Here is a 20743-nt window from a genome sequence, read left to right as displayed (position 1 = left end):
AATACGTGTTTGTAAAGTAATAGAAAGAAATTAAAGAATAAGGGTAAAATGGTATTTTCATTCACAACTAGATGAAAACGTGGGGAGTGAAAATGACCAAGAACATGTGTTAAATCCATTGAAAGTGAGGGGATATCGGTAAATGCACGTATGGCATAATTGGAATTATCATAAAAGTGCAAGTGTATATATATTAGTTATAAGGCTTCAATTGACAAAACCCTAGCCATTCTCATCCCTTGAGCACGCTACCTTCTTCCCGCATTTCTCCTCCATTTCTTCAAAGTCTTCCAAGAGAATTACATGAGAATTCATGCCTAAGTGAATATATGTTCATTTTGTGGCTTTCTAAGGTAAGAATTTTAGCAAAAATTTGTGATTTGTGTTTTATAAGTATGAGTTCTCATGAAATTATGCGTTTTAGCATGAATCAATGGAGAAAGTGAGCAAAGGAAGCAAAGAAAAGCATTCTTGCAAGAAAAAGGTAAGTAAACCCAATCTAAGCTTTAATTTGAATAGTATATGTGTAAGTTGATTCTTGAGTGTTTGTGTATGATGTATGATAAGAAGTATTGGCTGTTTAGATGCTTGTTTGATGGAGAATAATGTGCAGAAGTTCAGCCAAGATGAGTAGTTATGTAGATGTGATGTTTTGGTTGAACTTTGGATGAAATTTTGATGAGTTGATGTTGGAATTTGAAAGTGTTAAATCCGGCCAGATTTGAAGTTAAGTTTGGTGAGTTTTTGCTCCAATTTTGGTGAGATGTAGAAGTGTGGCCAACTAAGTATTTGCATGTGCATGTGAAATGGTTGATGAAAATTCAAAGAGAAATGCACGCATGAGTTTGTTAAATCTTATTGAAGAAATTGTTAGAGAAAGGAAAGAATTGGAGTTGAAAGGTTATGTTTGGCTTAACCAAGTGTAAGTTTTAGTATTCAGTAGTGCATTTTGTTATGCCTAAATTTAGAATAACACTTAGTCATGTTAGTTCAATGAAATGAACAGCCTTCAGCGCATGGTTCAAGTTGCTTGAACTTTTAGCATTAGTTTGAATGGCAAATTGTATTTAGTCATTGAATTATGAGTTTTGAAAAGTGATGGCAAGAATTACATATTAAATTGTTGCAATAGTATAGTATTGATGATAGTAAAAGATGGGTGATTATATTATAATATTACAATATGCCACAATAAATTGTCAAGCTTGTATGCTTGAAATTAGAAAGATCATTCAAAGAATGGCTTGGCCAAATGAGTATATGTTGTTTCTTGTTTTGACATTGGTTATGAACAATATGTAATAAGTGATTTTATTGTATAAAAGAATAAAAAAGTTTTCCCAAGTATGAATATCAAAGAAACATCAAAGAAATAGAAGTTTAGTTTATGTATTAAATACATGACTATTTTAGAAATTGATTGGTATGAGTATAGTTTTCATGCCTTATTAAATATTACATGTTATAGAATTGTGCTAGAAGATCTTGAGAATATGTTGTATTGGCCAAAAGTTTAGTTAAGAATGTTAGAAAGAAATCAGAATTTAGCCAAAATATATATGTTGTGCCATATGTTAGATTGAATTTACAATGATTAATATGGCAATATAGATTAATATATAGAATGTAGCCAAAAGAAAAGAAGAAAGAAGGGCATGTATAACAATGTTGATGGTCATGTTAAGAGAATGAAAATTTATGGCATTAAGATTTGTATTTAGAAAGTTGTACAAGGCATGTTTGTTACATTAGAAAATGTTAGAAAGTAGAATTTGTGAGTGATAATGTAATTATGTACATGTACATTTTACATAGCATGATAGAATTGATGAATTACATAATTATTTAGAAATTATAGAATCACGTACATATACACGATGCATAGAATTCAGAAATAAAGAATAAAATAGAAAATGTTTAATTTAAGTGTGTTACTAGAATAGAACTTTGGGCTTTCCAGAAAGTATAGAAATAAAAGCCTTAGAATTAATAGAATACATGCCAGAGTCAAACACGTATGTTGGGATCATGCATAGATAGCATATAAATGCATGGCATAACATAGCATATATTTCAGAAATTTTAAAATTATTGGAAAATGTCTAGCTAGTTATTTTGTAGATTTATAGAGCATGTTTTTAGAGGGTTGTTGCGATGGGGAACTTGTGAGCATTCGCTGCGTTAGCTAGTGGCAATAGAGATGCAGAAGTTTCCCACATGCATGTGGCCATCAGTGAGCAGCCTCAGAATAGAAAACAGAATTGTACAGTCTGCTAGAAGTGCATGTGTCTGAGGACTGTACCCAGAAAAAATTTCAAAATATGCTCACATGGCCAGGGTTCCAAATCCATGCCTCAGGCTAGTCCGACGGCAAACTAGAACAGAAAACAGAAAGAGTTTCAGAAAGAAAGAAAAATAGAATAAGAAAAAGAAAACATAAAGAATTTCATAAAGAAAGAAAAATAGAATAAGAAATAGAAAACAAAAAGAATTTCATAAATAAAGAAAAATAGAATAAGAAATAGAAAACAAAAAGAATTTCAAATGAAAGGAAAAGAATTTCAGAAAGAATTAGAAAAGAATTTTCAGAAAGAATACAAACATGATCATTTGCATATGCATTAGACATTTTATGTGCATTGAATCTTATGCATTTATGCATAGATTAAAGAGTTTATTTTATTATTGCGTGTTTGACTAGCCAAGAAAAGAAAATAGAAGCCCGTGAGAATAGAGAAGAAAAGAAAATAGAAGTCCGTGATAATAGAGAAGAAAAAAAATAGAAGTCCGTGATAATAGAGAAGAAAAGAAAATAGGAACCCATGAGAATAGAGAAGAAAAGAAAATATAAGCCTACGAGAATAGAAAAAAAATTAGAGATATACAAAAAAAGAACAAAATTAGATACATGTTAGAAAAGAATAGAAATTAGAAACATGACAAATAGTAAGGAAACTTAGCGATTTGTTGAGTAAAGAAAGAAACAGAAAGTTATAATCTAGTAGAGAAGAGAAATAAAATGATAAAGAATAGCACAACACTAGAAGGATTTAGAAAGATTTGAGAAAAATAGAAGACTGCTAAGTAGTACACTTGAGAATAAAGAGAGAAAACAAGCAGAAATTTAGAAGCAGTATAGTGAAAATAGGGATAGCGGAGTAAGAGCATAGTTAGATTTGGTTTACTTACTAAGCATTTATTGCTCACCCCGTTGCTTTCTTTATTTTGCAGGTGTTAGATTGTAGTGGTCGAGAGATGTCAAGCTGGTGTTTCGTGATTTCATAAACATGCAAATATAGCAAGTGTACTAGTCGCACAAAGTAATAAAGTGATGAGTGAGTATCGTTCCCACGACGATAGTGTTACTAAGTACCGATTTCTCTAGTTTAAGACCTAATTGAAGCAACAATAAATTGGATTGATGGAAAATTAACAAACTAAAAACAAATTAACAAAATATAAATGAATGATAATGAAATTAAAGCAAAACCCAACAACTTAACTAATTCTAAAAAAGGCTAGGGTGTTGATTTCACCTAGATACACTAACCCAATTCATAGAATCTATTACCCAAGTTCTAATTCCTTGATTGAAAATCGAATTCCCTAAGTTGTAAAACATACCTTCTCAGGCTACATTTCCCTACTTATCCCTATTAAGCTTCTGCACCCAACAAAATGAAGATTAATAGTTCAAAGTCTTTTAAGCTTTATGGAATTATATCTAGATTTTATAGATCGCTAAATCTATGTCTAGCGTTTGCTTAATCTATGGTATTTATCCCAAGAGGCACAATCACAAATCACTTCTCAGTCTCATTGTGAATGGTGATCAAGCATCCAAAAGTCATTAAACAAAGAGATAAATACTCAATCATGAAATTAAAACTCAAAGTAAATCAATTCATATAAAATTGAATCATTGTATCAAGGTTACATCAAACCCTAGCTAAACAACTCAGTTCATACTCTAAAACGAAATAAAATAACTAAAACAAACTGAATCAAGATTCATCATTGAAAAACAAGCAAAAGATGGAGAAATCTTCTCTAATTTGAAGCCCAAATCTTCAATACTCTTCTCCTTCGAAGAGCTGCCTTCCAAATGACGAACCAAGACCCTTTTCTCTTCCTTTTCACTCTAATTTATACCTCTCTCACTTAAGGATGAAGCCCTAGCAAGCCAAAATGTGTCATTTTATTTTTACATCTGATGCAGGTTTCGCCGCGGTGAAGATTTTTCCTTGCCGCAGTAAGGACATTCGGGCCAAATTTGAGAATGATAGATTCTGAATCGGGAAATGTGTTAAACATATGAATTGTATCCCTTTCAATTATATTTCTGGTCGTTCAAGAATCAGCACAATCCGAGGTCTACAGCTCAAGTTATGGCAGAAATACGGAAGTATGTCTAAAGAAGTTTTTCTTCAGTTCCCGGCTTACTTTTCACGACTTCAAGCCAAGTTTTCACCCTTGTCCAGTCAGAATTAGGAAAACCCCAAAACATGAAAGTTGTATCTCTTCTTCTTAGCTTTCTAAAGCTTTGAAATTTAGGTCATTCTGAGTTTCCAAGCTCAAGTTACACAATTTACGCTCAAAACTGTCATTTATGCTCAAAATCATCATTTAGGCCTGCAAAGACAAATTAATAGAATTAGGTAGCATTATGACCCAAATTGTATGAAAAGTATCCGAAATCCTATCAAAATTGAATGCAAAATCATAGTGTAAAATATGATTATCAGCTGGCAAGAGGATTGCACATACTGTCTCAGTGAAGGAATTAATGTGGATTTATATATGTGAGAAATAGTCATTGTGTAATAGTATGTTATAACTGGATTAAGGATAAAAATTTTAGATGAACACCCTTTTTTAAGCTAGCAATTCTCTAGATTCTCCCTGTAAGATACTTAGTGAATACTTGCCTAGTGATATATTATAGCTCAGAATCATAACACTGGTCCTGGTGCTTCAAATTTTGCTGGAGCAGAACAAGCAATGGTGGCTCAATTCTCTAAAGACAACATTGCTTTACAAAGTCAAAAGTTAGGAACAAATGAGACTGTGAATCAAGAAGGATCTGATTCTTTGTTGTCAACTAGGCATGCTGGTCTAATTCCTATTTTGCTCAACCAACTACTGTGTCTGATCCATCCTGGTACATTGACTCAGGAGCAACCAGCCATATAACATCTGATCTTAGTCGTCTGGACATTAGCAAAAATTATGGAGGAGGTGAGAAACTACAAGTAGGCAGTGGACAACATCTGAATATCTCACTATAAAGGGATTTAAATTTCAACACTGTTGAAGGCAATCTGTTAATGTAATGCCCACATGGAGGTATGTAATTTAATTTATGCTCTTATACCCTTAGTTGATTTTTTGTTAAAGTTATTTTGAGAAAATGTGAAGAAAATGGCTTAAACTTGCATCAAGGGTAAAATCGTCTTTTCACTCAAAATTAGTTGAAAAAGTGAGGAGTGAAAAGAGATAGAATTTCATGGAGAATGCAATAAATATGAGGGCATTATGGTAATTGACTAAGGGACATAGATGAAATTTTAAAGAAAGTGCAAGGGCAAAATGGGAATATAAATATATATATATATATTTATGTTATATCAAATTGAAGAGTGAAACCCTAGCCACTCTCACCCATTTTCACGCCACTTTCACCTCCATATTCTCTCAAGTTCTTCAATTTTTCTTCAAAGGAAATTCATAGATTTTTGGGTACTTTTGAGTGAATTTTCAATCCCAAGCATCTTTAGGTAAGATCCTTGCACTATGAAGTGAGTTTTAATTTTTAAAGTTTTGAATTTTGATGATTTATGTTCATAGGATTTAAGAGAAAGGGAGTTGGATCAAAGAAGGTTTTCAAAGTGTTGGATTGCTCTTATATAAGGTAAGTAAATCCTACCCTAAGTATGATTTAAGTTATGGTGTAGAGAATTTCTTTTATGTACGCATATGTCTTATATGTAGAAATTGTTGATGGATTTGGTGTTGAATGATGATTGTAACTTATCCATGAGTATTTGTGTTGGTGTATTGGATGTTTGATGAATGTTTGAATGAAATTTGGAAGAGTTGGAGTGGAAATTTTGGAGTGTCTATTTTGGGCAGATTTGATGTTGAATATGGAGGGTTTAATTCCCAAATTTTGGTGGCTTAGAAAAGAGACAGAAATCTAGCCAAATTAGAGTTACTTTGTGCACATAAGTTGTTTGATGAAATGTCAAAGAGAAGTGTTTATATGAGTATGATTATGTGTTACATTGAGATGAGTTTGTAGATGGTAAAGAATGACATGTTTGCATTCCATATTGCATAATTGCATTTAAACATGTGAATTTAGAAAGAAGTATAAGCCTGAAACCATCTACATGCATACATATTCATAAGAGCAAGGAAAAGCACTAAAGAATGTTAAAGATGAAATAGAAAGAAATGAGAATATTAAAAAGTTCCAAAATCTGAATTTTAGTTAAAGAAGTGTAAAAAGATAAAAAGAAGAAAAGGTTATTGCGATGGGGAACCGTGCGTGACAAGAATTTTCCCCACATGCACGCCGCCTTTAGTGAGCGGCCTAAGAAGAAGAAAGAAGAATTGGTACAGTCCGTAAGAGTGCATGTGGATATGGGTTGTACCTAAGAAAGAAGAATACACTCACACGGCCAAGGTTCCAAATCCATGCCTCAACCGAGTCCGATTGGCAAAAGAATAAGAAAAGAAAAGAAGAGAAAAGAATAAGAAAGAAAAGAAAAGAAAAGAATGAGAAAGAATAAGAAAGAATAGAAAGAAAAGAAAGAAGCACATATAAGAAAGAAAAACAAAATAAGAACCAAGAAGAATGAAAAACAGAAAAGAAAATGCACCTTTTATACAATTGTGCATTTGCATTTTATTTATGCATAATATCATGCCCATTATCTGAGTAGTGAGAAATTAGAATAGAGAAAGTACAGAGGGAAAAACAGAGAAAGAACAAAGAGAAAAACAGAGTAAGAGTAGAGAAAGAATAGAGAAGAATGGGGAAATGTGAAGTAAGGAAAGAAATTCAAAAGTTAAGCAAAGGAAAGAGAAGGGTAACATAGCGAGTTTACTTACTAAGCAATTAGTGCTCACCCCGTTGTTTTCAATGTTTTTGCAGGTAACAAGTGAAATTCGGTCACTTGGATCATCACGTAGCGGAAAGGGTTGGGCAAAACTGTCAAGTTAATATTTTGAGACCTATTTGTATTATGTAAAGTTTTGTTTATAAATAAAATTAAATACGGGTCCATACTTTGACACTTGTTTATGTATTTCCTTATATATATTTAATGAGTTTTTACTGTTATTTTACAAGTATACTAGCTAGAAAGAGAGTCCTTACAGTTAATTAGAAATGTTGCTAAATGAAATGCATTCTACCAATAATCTAGAGGCATTGAGGCATTTGCAAGTAATGCTAGTCCCATCTCAATGATATGCCTATGTTTTCTTTCAGCTTTTCCATTTTGCTGATGTGTGTGTGTCAAATTCCCCCAAACCTAGATTTTGCTAGTCCTCGAGCAAAACAACAATGAAAGAAAGAAAGAAAAACTCAACTAAAACCACAAATCTTAAAGTACATTGTAATTAGCGACTAAATACATTCATATAATTGTATTCAAAATCTTAGCACAACAAAGCATTTTATGCAAATACCATACAACCACACTACCATATTCCAATGCTCAAAACATATTTGTCTTGACCTCCCCAAACTTAATGTCAAGAATAGGAATTCACTTCAACTCTAGATCCCACAAGATTCACTCATTATATCGCACCGATCCTAAACTTACACACTTATCAAGCATATGCGAGTAGAAGTTATATAAACAAAGAGTGGCAAAAATTATTCTCGTACATCAATATAGGTATAATCAATAAATACTCATATGTTCACAAGGAATAGACATACATTCCTTATCTCCAAGCAAGATTTCCCAAAAGATCAGTCAGGCCTTTATTATGGTTCTAACATAAGGCTCGGTTGGGGTTAAGAAAGAAAGGCATGGAAAAACTAGAGCTTGAAACATACCAAATCTTCCTCTTATTTGTACTTGAAAGGCATGCTCTCATCCTTGAATTCATTTTGGTGACCAGGATGATATACTACCTTTTTTTTTTTTTTTTTTTTTTTTTTAAACAAGAAACAACAAACATTTCTTTGGTACTCACCATATTTTTGGTATGGAGTTTATCCTTCTTAACTTGTCTCATCAGTTTGGCATTCTCAAGCTATTAGGTATGGCTTAAAATTGGGTTAAATGGGTAAGGCTTGATGTAGGTGATGAAAGAAAAGGTTAAGTGTTTGGCTTCAAAAGTGGTAATTGGTGCACACAAAAGGGCGTGGATTAAGGCTTTTAATAAGGGAAAAACATGCATAGCCTAGCATCATCTCTCAAGGTCCTTCTGACTTGGAGCTACTCGGTATAAATGCCTAATGAGACCATCCTAATGTAAGTACAAATTTGAAAAAGTGTTTAAGAGGTTCAAGAAAACTAACTCTCTCAATTAAAACGCCTATGGCTCAAAGAACTTACAAGGCAGTCTCCACTATTTGTTTCTTAATCGTTAATTCTAAGTTCATCTCAACTTCAATATCAAGAGCATGGTCTATGGAACATGAGTATGCATCAATTTAGACATCAAACTTTTGAAAATGCCAACAATATAAACACAAATTGCATGAAAAATCTAGTTACTAACCAAAAATCAAAATTTTCAAAAAAAATAAAATTTTGCACCCCCAAACCTAAACTAAACATTGTCCTCAATGTTTGCAAAGAAAGCAAGTGTTTAGAAAAGCATTTAAAGGGAACAGATAAATAATAATAAAAAAAAACCTAAAAAAACCACAAATAAAAAGGAAAAGGAAAGAAACTACCAAATATAGGTGGGTTGCCTCCCACCAAGCACTTTTCTTTAACGTCTTGGCAAGACGTTTCTCCTTGCATGTTCAAGGAGGCTCGTCCCTATGTGGGGATGTTGGTAACTCTAAGGATATACTAGATTTTTATTGTGGTAAAATAGGAATTGCTCTATCTAGTATCTCATGGAATCCCTTAATTTCCTCATCAAGTGTTTCCTCTACCCTATCAAGTGTTAGTGCAACGTCAACATTATTTTCTATCTTCTCCAAGCACTTTAAATTCACCAGTCTCTCCCAAGACTATCATGGGTAACTTCCCTTTATGGACATCTATAATTGTCTCGGTTGTCGCCACGTATGGTCTACCAAGCAAAATTGTATGCTCCTTGTCCTTTGAAGGTACTTCTTCAATCTCCAAAACCACAAACTCGACGGGAACAATCATCTTGTCGACTTGCACAAACAAATCCTTAACTATCCCCTTTAGGTAGTTGGCCGATCTATCCACAAGATGAAGGGTCATAGTTGTTGGCTTAAGCTCCCCCAAACCGAGTTGCAAGTATATTGAGTAAGGCATGAGATTGATACTCGCTCCCAGGTCTAGCATAGCTTTCATGACTTTTTTCTCTCCTGTGGTGATGTTTATGTTGAAACTTCCAGGATCTTTCAATTTTGGAGGCAAGTTTTGTTGGAACACCACACTAGTGACTTCTGAAACCATGACTTTCTCGTTCTTCCCATATCTTCTCTTTTTGGTAATGAGTTCCTTGAAAAACTTTGCGTAAGAAGGCATATTCTTAATAACATCCAAAAGAGGCAGGTTAATGTTAATTTTAGAAAACATATCAAAAATTTCAGAAAATTGCTTATCATGTTTATTGTCCTTTAGTCGATTTGGATAAGGAATTAGAGGTCTATAAGGCTCTGTCACCTTATGGAGTGTTGTTGAGGAGAAACCCTTTGTTCTTTCATCCTTGTTCATTAGCTTAGACGATTGAACATCCTTAGGATTTTCTTATCTATTGATAATCTTAAAGATTATATTGTTTTTCTTATGATTTTAATAGGATTTTTAATACTTCTCATCGGATGTTGGCCTAAATTGTTACTTAATTTGGTCTATTTTATGTTTTAGGCCTAAATCATGTTTTGGAGAGAAGCAGCACAAAATTGATCTCTTTGATCTAGTTTTGATCATTGTTGAGAAGATCGGAGAAGTTCTAAGGCTGATTGGGAGCACCCTTGAAGCTTGATCTGATTGAAACCAAGAAGAATGAAGATTCGAGTGAAAAGACAAGCGGAGGGAAATTCTGTAAATTCAAGTGTCAAAGATAGAACTTTGCCGTGGCAAGGTTTTTACTTTGCTATGGCGAAGTATGCCCTGGAATGTTTAAGTCATGATTTTGGTCTACTTCGCCGCGGCAAAAACTGTGATTTTATGTTTTGTGAAAACGCTAGGTTTTTCTTTTATAGCACTTAGTCCTAGGGTTTTTGGCTACTATTTAAAGAAAATTTAACTCATTTTTTAGAGGAGGTTGACATTTTAGGAAACAGGGAGAGGAGAAGAAGATTGGAAGAATTTGGATCTCCAAATTAGAGAAGTTTTCTTTTCCCTTTCTCATTTTATGATGTTGAACTCTGATTTCTTACTATATTTGCTTTTTATTTCCATTTTGAACATGAACTAACTTGTTTTTGGGTTACGGATTTGATGGATCTTTGTTTACAATGATTTAATCTATAATATCTTGTTGTTTTTGGGTTCTATTGCATGGATTAAGTGTTTATCTTTGTTCTTAATGCATTTGAATGTTGGGTTTTTTATTCAAGTGAGTGTTGAGCATGATGAGACAAAAAGTGATTCATGTGTTAGCTTCTTGAGATAAACATCATAAATTGAGCGAAAACTAGATATAGACAAACGCGATCTATGAAATCTTTATAAGATTTCACTTGCTTAAAGGACTTTGAATTATTGAATTTCAATTTGTTGGGTACGAAAGTTTAACAGGGATAAGTAGTGAATTATAGCCTGAAAAGGTATATTGTACAACCTAGGGAGTCCGATTTGTAATCCTTGCATGTAAATTTGAGGATACTAGGATTATTAGGTTGAATTGGAGTAACTTAGTGAAATCAGAACCCTAACCTCTCTTCTTGAATTGAATTTCGTTGTTGAATTGCTTTTATTGTGTTAATTTTAGGTGTTAATTTTAGTTGTCTCTTTTGTTTTGTTTTGTTTTAATTTAGTTTTTAGTAGCTCCGGCAAATCCAATATTTCCGTGTTCTTCAATTTGTTATAAAATTAAGAAAAACGGTACTTAGCACGCAATCCTCATAGGAACGATACTCTACTCATCATATTATTACTTTTTGCGACTAGTGCACTTGCTAATTATGCATGTTTGTGAAATCATGCATCAAGTTTTTGGCGTCATTGACAAGGATTGATTTTGTGTTAATATTGAAGTTTTCTAGTTTTTCCTAAGTTGGAGTTTAATTTTCAGTTTTAATTATTTTAGTTTAATTTTTGTTTGCTTGTGATCTCACGCTCTTTTTCTTTCTTTTATTTATGTGAAAAGAAAGAAATCTTCCTATGCTTCCTATTGATCCAGAGATTGAAAGAACTGCAAGAAGACTTATCAGAGAGAGAAGAGAAGGAGAAGCGAGAATCATTGAGATGTCTGAAAATAAAACCTTGAGGGAGTTTTCACTTCCATAAGTTGATGGGTGTAGTCTGAGCATAACGAGACTGCCTGTTGAGGCGAATAACTTTGAGATAAAGCCAACTATAATCTAGACAATTCAACAATCAATGCAGTTTGGGGGTGATCCAAAAGATGATCCTAATCTGCATATATCCAGCTTCTTGGAAATCTATGACACATTCAAGCACAACGGGGTGACAGATGATGCTATTAGATTGCAGCTGTTTCTATTCTCGTTGAGAGATAAGGCAAAAGGATGGCTAATGTCATTACCCATTGGAACCATCACAACATGGAATGATTTAGCACGGAAGTTCCTTTACAAGTATTATCACCAACTCTTTTGATGAAAATGAGAAATGATATTACCTCATTTGTTCAAGGCGACCACGAATCATTATATGAAGCATGGGAGAGATTCAAGGAAATGTTGAAGAAGTGTCCACACCATTGTTTGCCTATTTGGATGTAAGTCCAAACATTCTATTCAGGTTTGCTACCAAATGTTCGAATAATGGTAGATGCAGCAGCTGGGGGAGCTTCACAGAACAAGACACCGGTGGAAGCTCAAGAGTTACTTGAAGTTTTAGCGAGTAACAACTACCGAAGACCGGATGATAGAATAGTGTTGAAGAAGACCATAGGTATTCATGAAGTTGACGCTTACACAGTCATTTTAGCCCAACTTGCCATACTTCAAAAACAAATAGGAGGTATGCATGTTAATTCCATTCAAACACCTCAAGTAACATGTGATTTTTGTGCAGGTAACCATGCCAGTATTGACTATCAAGTGGGGAACACCTGCTTCATCCTCCTCATCATTAGAGCAAGCCAACTATTTAGTTGGGAATCAAAGACAACAAAACAATCCATTCTCCAACACCTACCATCTTAGTTGGAGAAATCACCCAAACTTGTCCTTGGGTAATCAAAACAATGAAATAAATCAAAGGATAGGGCCAAACCATCAACCAGGCATGAATTTTCAACTAGTTGAACAGAAAGTGTCAGAATTGGAGGATATGTTTTAACGCCCAACATGGAGGTACATGATTTAATTTATGTTTTTATAGCCCTTAGTTAATTTTTGTTAAAGTGATTTTAAGAGAATATGAAGAAAATGCCTTAAACTTGCATTAAGGGTAAAATGGTCTTTTCACTCAAAATTAGTTGAAAAAGTGGGGAGTGAAAAGAGATAGAATTTCATAGAGAATGCATTAAAAATGAGGGCATTATGGTAATTGACTAAGGGACATAGATGGAATTTTCAAGAAAGAGTAAGGGCAAAATGGGAAAGTGTGTTTATAAACTAAAGTGTTAAGGGTTTGAAACCCTTATTTTCTTCATTCCACCGCCACACTCCTCCCCCATTTTCTCTCAAATTTTCATTCAATCCTCCAAGGATTTTGAGGGCTTTTGAGTGGTTTTTCATAGGGTTTTGATTTTAGGCTTCAAAAGGTAAGAATTCATGCTCTTTATCTATGATTTATTTGTGTAAAAGTTGAGTTCTTATGAAGTTTATGCTTAGGGTTAAGAGAAGATTTGAATCCAACAAGAGTAGAGAGCTTAGGAGAGACTACTCAAGCATAAGGTAAGTAAATTCCACTCAAAATCCAACTCAAGTTAAAGTTTAAGAAAATCAAGTGAGTAGAGATTTCTTTTAAATATGCATATGTTATGATTATTGAGAAATTGAGATGAGATGGATGATTAGTTATGCTTGTTGTTGGATATACTTGAATATGAGGAGTGTATGTGATGGTTTGATGATGGGTTGAAATTGGAAGAATTGGAGAAACTTTTGGGAGTGTTTTTGCCGTGTAGGTATGGTGATGTTACAAGAGAGTTTTTCTCTCAATTTGGATGGTTTAAGAAACAAATAGAATGATAATTACATTAGGGTTTGTTTATGCACAAGTATTGTTTGATGAAATGCCTAAGAGAAGTATGAGTTGAGTGGAAACCTTAATTTTATGCAACATTGCATATGTGCATTTCATAAGTGCATTTAAGTAAGAAATTTTAAGCATGAGCCATCCATATGCATATAATTGTGTATGTGTAGAAACTTAAGAAAGAATAAAGAATAAAGAAAGAAAGAATAAAACATTCTAAGAATAAAGAGAAAGAAAGAATAAGCATTAAAGAATTAAAGAAAGAAAAAGTGTTAAAGAAGAGAAAAGAATAGGTTGGTGTGATGGGGAACCGTGAGTGTTAAGAAGAAATTCCCACATACACGTCACCTTAATTGAGTGGCATAAGAAGAAGAAGAATTGTACGACCCGTAAGAGTGTATGTGGATGAGGGTTGTACCAAGAAGAATTCCTACATGCACGTCACCTTAATTGAGTGGCCTAAGAAGAAAGAAGAATTTGTACGGTCCGCAAGAGTGCATGTAGATGAGGACTGTACTCACTCACACAGCCAAGGTTCCGAATCCATACATCAACCGAGTCCGATCGGCAAAGAATAAGAAAAGAAGGAATAAGAAAAGAAAAGAATAAGAAAAGAAAGAATAAGAAAGAATGAGAAAGCTTGAACAAGCAAAGAAAAGAAAAGAAAAGAAACAAGAAAGAAAAGAGAAGCTTGGGCAAGCAAGACAAGAAGAGAAAAGAAAAGCATAGAAAGAAAAAGAAAAGAATAGAGAAGAAAAAAAAAGAAAAGAAAAGAAAAGAAATAGAAAGAAGAAATAAAATGCATTTTTATGCATTATTGCATATGCATTTCATTTATGCATATTCCCATGAATTTTATTATGGTTAGAAAGAATAGAAGAGTAGCAAGAAGAGAAAGAATAGAAAGAGTAAGAAAGAAAGAACAGAAAGAAAGAAAGAAAGAAATAGAGAGAATTAGAAAGAAAGAAAAGAACAGTGAGAATTAGAAACAGAGAAAGAAAGAAGAAGAAAATTAAGTAAGGAAAGAATCAAAGAAGAAGAAAAGTTAAGGGATTTACTTACTGAGCATTTTTATGCTCACCCTATTGTTTTTCCATGTTTTCGCAGGAAATAGGTGAGCAACGGTCGGAAGGACGTCGACAAGCAGAGAGGATTGGCATTACTGTCTACCGTTGCTAAGTTTTTGTACTTGTTATTTTGATATATGTAAAGAATTATATTTTGTATGTAAAGAAAAATTTGGGCCCAACTATTTTCATATGCAAGTTATCTATGTTTTCATAGTATATGTTATAAAATATACTATTAGAAAGAAGTCATTACAATGTTCGAGAAATTTATGCAAGAAACCACAAGTTTTATGAATGAGACGTGGTCAAATTTCCGAAATCAAGGAGCGTCTACTCGAAACTTGGAGGTGCAATAGGGTCAAATTTCAGAAAAATTGAATGAGAGATGGTGTGCTGTCGTAGGCAACCAAGATTAAAACCTAAAAACACATGTAGTAGTGTGAGTAAGGATCGTTCCCACAGAGAGTGTCTAGCCGAGTTTTATGTTACGTGAACAAGGCTGGGGGGGTTTGAGTAAAACAAAAACAATTTTAGGAAAAAAAACCAATTCAAATTAAATTATCAATCAAAATAAAAACCTTGGTCTAAGTCAACATCCACCATCAAAATTTTACAACTGATCATTGATGCAAAAATAAATCAATTCATACTTTGAATATTCACCGTTGGAACTATTTCCCTATCTCTCCTTAGTTGTAGTTAATTAGGAAACAAGTGATCTAATTAATCTTAGTACTAAACAACCCAAGACAAGCGCTAAAGGTTTAATCTAGTGGCAGCCTTAAGTGTAACACCTACTGAAAACTAGTACAATGCATGCAATTAACAATGGAAAATTGGGCCCAAAATGTTTCTTTTCATTACAATTCTCATGTCTTTTATACGCAAAGGTTACTGTTTACAAAAGTGCATTTTAAAAGACAAAATAGGGGAACAGTGTAGCTATTGCTCCTCGCGCGCCGACGCCCCTCCAACCGCATCATCACCTAGAACCTGCATCCACAAAGGAAAAATAACGGGGTGAGCACAAATAATGCTCAGTAAGTAAAACTCTCTAACTGTCTGTCCCCGTGTGTGACTCTTAATTCTTTCCTTTTCTAATTCTGTTTCTATTTCTGTTTCTAATAAACTCATGGCCTCATCTTACCGGAGGTACGGCCGGATGGCATTCACACAGCACCATCTCATCTCTATGGCTATCGGGTGGAATCACACATACCAACCCTTTCTTAGTGACTACCGAGTGAGGATCACAAAGCACCAACTCGGTTCCTCCTAACTATCGGGTGGAGATCACCAGCACCTACCTGTCCTCATGAATTTTGGGTAATGATCACCAAGCATTTACCCGTCTCTAGTCACTATCGGGTGATGATCACAAAGCATCAACCCGCTTCTACTAGCGTTGGATGATGATCACAAAGCATCAACCTACATACTCTTAACTAATCGGGTAGTGGTCACAAAGCATCTACCCATTCCTATACTCATTGGGTGACGATCACTAAGCATCGACCCATCTCTAAGGGCCATTCGGAAGATGATCACAAAGCATCGATCCGATTCCCATAACGGTCGGGTGATGATCACAAAGCATCATCCCAACCATACTACTTTCTAACCTATTCTATTGTAGCATTTTTCAATGCTCTACCTAGGGTAATTTTACCCACTAAGCTCTCTACTCATAGGGTATTTCTATACACAAAGTTCCCTACTCTTTCTTAGGTCACTTATCAATGCATATAACAATGCACATGATGATTCATCTCTACTAATGCACTTGTGAATGCCAACATGCAAGTTGCAAAAATTAAGGTTCATTACTCACACTCAATTCTCTATTAGGCATTTCATCAAAAAACTCATGTGCACTATAAAACTCTATCATAGCCGTGAATCTAAAAATTTTCCTAACCATCCAAAATGGGGAAAAACCCCTTCACAAAGTCAATAATAACCTGTCAAACAAGACACTTCCAAAAAGGGGGTCCATAACACCCCTTCAATCATTCAATACCTTGCCAATCCAACAACCCATTTCTCATATTTGCCAGGTGTTAACATTCACAAGATAGAAATCTCATTTAAACTCCATACATGGCATAATACATGACACATCAAATACAAACATCATTTCTATCAAACCAATCAGAAAATTTCATGAATCTCAACTTGGGTTGGGTTTTACTTACTTGCTATGGAGAGACTTCACCAAATCTTCTTTCCACTTGGTTTTCTTGGCTATTCTCTCTACTCTTAACCAAAAGAATGAAAACCCTCAAAACCAAAATGAACTAAAATCTACAATTCAACCAACTTAAGGAGAAATCCTTACCTTAGGAAGCCTTAGGTTGTTCTATACCTCAAATCACTTCAAAATCCCTTGAAATTCCTTGAACAAAAGAAAAGAGAAGTTGAGAGGAGAAGAATGAAGGGTTGGTTTTTGGAGAAGAAGAATGGGGTTTGAACTCTAATTCCTTTTAATGAAATATAACACATCATTCCCATTTTGCCCTTATTCATCTTGGAAATTCCATCCATAATCCTTTGATTCATTACAAAATCACCCCCATATCAACATATTCTCCATGAAAAATCTTACAATTAACTCCCACACTTTCCTGCTAATTAGGGGTAGAATGGTCAAATTGCCTTAGGGAAGAAAATGTCTAAAACTCAACCAACATGAAAATCGGCCCGTCGCCGCGGCGAAGAACTTATGTCGCCGCGGCGAAACGTCCAGAGAGTTTCCGGTGGTTTCAACACATCTTCGCCGCGCGAAGATTATTCTTCGCCCGGCGAAGCTGGTTCACTAAGATTCTTCTATTTTCAACCAATTTCAGGGCAACAATCAACATAAAAATCAAACAACAATAAAAACAAAAACCAACTCGATTAAGGGCGAAAGAGGAAACAATAACAACGTACCTCAAATGGGGTGTTACATAAGACTAGAGAGATCGATGAAGATGAACAACACAAACACAAGCGGTTGTATTTAATTCAGTCGAATGTTCTCCTTAAGATTTAAAATTCCTGACGCAGCAAATTCTTAACTCTTATTTACTCACAAATTAGAGGGATCAAACAATTACGGATTTGATATCTAATTAAGCAATAGATTGCAACAAATAATAAACTAGTAGGCCTCCTAGTAATTAAATGAAACAATCATGAAAATAGGCACAGAAGAACATCCAATACTCAAAGCATAAATTGAACACTAAAAACAGATTAGACCTCATAGTTTTATTGATTCCGAGGCCTCCGTTTCCTTCGACCAAGTTATAAAAGTTTTAGCCGCTCATGGCCATAATCAAAACTCAAAAAGAAATTCCAGAAGAGAAGAAGGAGAGGCGTGTGTAATCTCCTCTAATCTGATCTCTCTCCCCCTTTTAAGAATATCCAGTTCAAGTCTTTGAATTCTACTCAATCTCCTAAAAATATTATAATATCCTAAAATAACATTTATCCTAATCTAATTAATTGAAACTAAAATAAAGTCCTAATGTAAAATAGGAAAGTGGTGTTTCCAGCTGTAACTTGTGTGCAACATGTCTTCAAAACTTCCAATAATAAACTGCCTAATTGACTTGCATGACAAGGGGGAATATTCCAGAACGTTAGTAGTGCAGGTGTGTCAAATTCAAGCCCAATTAAAACCTTGATGCAGTGAGTATCTCTCAAAACTCAAAACATGAAAGTTTTATATCTCTTTCTTAGAGTTCCACAGAATTTTGAATCATCTCAATCGGAGCTCGGATGAGAGAGTTATGCCCAGATTACGAAGCAATGTCGAAACTATCCGAATTCACCTAATTTGTTCCGTTTTGCATTTAATGCCTCCATTTGCATCCTAAATCAAAATAGAATAATAATGAGTACATTTAAGCAAAAAATAAGTATAAAATATGAGACATTAAGGGGGGTTAAATAAGACATTTTGCATTCTCATCAAGAGAGCTCAAGGTTCTTTACTAAGTAACACGGTGATAAATCCACGTGAACAAGCAAATGCAATAACTTTAAGAAGTGGAACAGTCTTAGAAGAAGTTGAACCAAAAAGGAAGGATGAGAACTTGCCAGAGAAGAAGGAAGAATCTGAGGAAGAAGTCGATGAAAAGATTATTATTGAAGAGAAGCCAACAAGTCCAAGAAAAGAATATCCAAAGAAGGAGAAGATGTCAAAGCCAAGGAAGGAAAAATTTCCATTTCCTGAAATACCACCAGAGTTGGCACACCACACTCCTCTAGTTCCTTTCCTTTAGAGATTAAGGAAGCAAAATCAGGATAAGCAGTTTATTAAATTTCCTGATGTTTTCAACAAACCGCATATTAACATTCCTTTTGTAAATGCCTTTGTTAGGAAACGATCCATTGATGCAGCGGAAAACAAAACCTAATAACAACACGGATCGTTCCATAGAACCAAGATCAGGGTACAAATTCACAGTTTATATCAAAATAAGAATCTGCAGAAAATTAGTTTAGAGTTTAAGAAATCATATGCACGTTTGGGAGCCTCCAACTTTGTCTCTGAACGTATTTTGCTACCGACCCAAATGTAGGATCGAACCAATGTAGTCCACATGAAGATAATCGCAAGGAACTAAAGAGGGATTTGCTAGATCCTCTTTAGCCTTAAGAACAAAGAAGAAAATGAAGTGTATTTGATTTAAAACCAAAACCCAAATCTGGCGTGAGAGAGTTTTCAAGGGGCTGTAGCTTTTCCTTCTCAATGAAATGAAAAATAATGAAAATCTCTTACTCTCTCATTAAACTTTTACTTTTATAGTGCAAGTTTAATTGCCCTATTCCCTTATGGAATAGGCTTGGGGTCCAACCCAAACACCCCTTGTTTCCAAACACTCCCATTTAGATATTTTAATTTTGTTTATCATTATCTCAATTAAAATCAATATGTATTTAATATATTAACATTTAACAATAATGATAATTTATTTAAATATATGCGAATACATATTTAAATGTAATCTCACTTATTTAATTTTTCTAACAAATTAAATAAAGGCTACGACCTCAGCAAATTTAATTGCACTGTGAAATTACCAAAATACCCTTTTGCCTAAAAAGATGAAAACACCCTTCTTTCTTTTTGGTTCTTAAATTATCTTCTATGTGTGTGACCCATAGGCTCCTCATCTTACCGGTAGTGTGCAGTATCGTGATTAACACCAATTAATCGTCCCACCAAACACATACCAAGATTGGCCCCTAGCAAGGCATCATGGCCACCCGATAGATTCAAATTCAGCAAAGTAGCTACCTATCAACAATATGGTTACCGTACAATTCGATCCTTTCATCATCCATTATCTCGACGAGAACGGGGCATATAAATAGTATCAACCTTCGGTTACTCTCGATATTGCGTATTCAATTACTGGACCAATGACCTGTATTATAAACTGGATAGAGCAACAACTCAATCCCACTGTGGCCCCAATTTTAGTGTCATTGCCATTTACTGAATTACGCCGTGAGATAACTTCTCCCGTACCTGGGAGTGATGAATCCTCTGTCTATCCACCATAGTCTTGATACACTCCTTGATGCAGCTAATCACCACCGTATTGACAACTTTGAATAGAATCGCGTTAGGCTAGTGTCAAACTACACCAATCGGTGCATAAGGCGCTCCAGTGATCTCAAGTCTAAGGATCACATGCAGCATCATTCGTTAGAGGATTTGTTCCATAGACGCTAGGGTTACCATCCATATGGAATCCTCTGGTGGGTCAGTCCAGTGAACTTGCCTATAGCAAGCACCCATGTGTTGCACCAGGTTGTCACCAAACAACCTTGACAAGTGAGATCAGTCACTGCCTTTCGACAGGGTCGTTCAACACTATGATAGCCTTACCGTATTATCTGTGCCCTTACTTCAGAATAATACTGGGGCTACAGATGTTTCTAGAATGGCCACCATATGTGCTCATAGGGTTCTCACTATTAAGATTTGAAACACTTGATACCTTCGTCACAGTTCTACCATTCTAAGGACATATATCAGTACATACATTGATGATTTACGCAACATAGTATAAAAGGCCTTTTATTGATCAATGAACATTATTACAAAGAGTCAATTCTACAATAATTGATTGGCTCTAGGGCATCTACTCTAACAAC

The 20743-nt window shown here is 34.5% G+C and overlaps 1 non-coding gene across 1 annotated transcript; it reads right to left on the bottom strand.

The window, feature by feature from the left end:
• Positions 1-11968: 11968 nt before the first annotated feature.
• LOC116116397 lies at positions 11969-12075 on the bottom strand. Its single transcript, XR_004125807.1, has one exon. It is a non-coding gene; the product is annotated as a small nucleolar RNA R71 (small nucleolar RNA).
• Positions 12076-20743: the final 8668 nt, after the last annotated feature.

Source organism: Pistacia vera, unplaced genomic scaffold (genome assembly GCF_008641045.1).
Source record: "Pistacia vera cultivar Batoury unplaced genomic scaffold, PisVer_v2 Contig770, whole genome shotgun sequence".
NCBI lineage: Eukaryota > Viridiplantae > Streptophyta > Magnoliopsida > Sapindales > Anacardiaceae > Pistacia > Pistacia vera.
The sequence above is the reverse complement of the archived record's forward strand: the minus strand, read 5'-3'. Positions and strand labels throughout refer to the sequence as shown.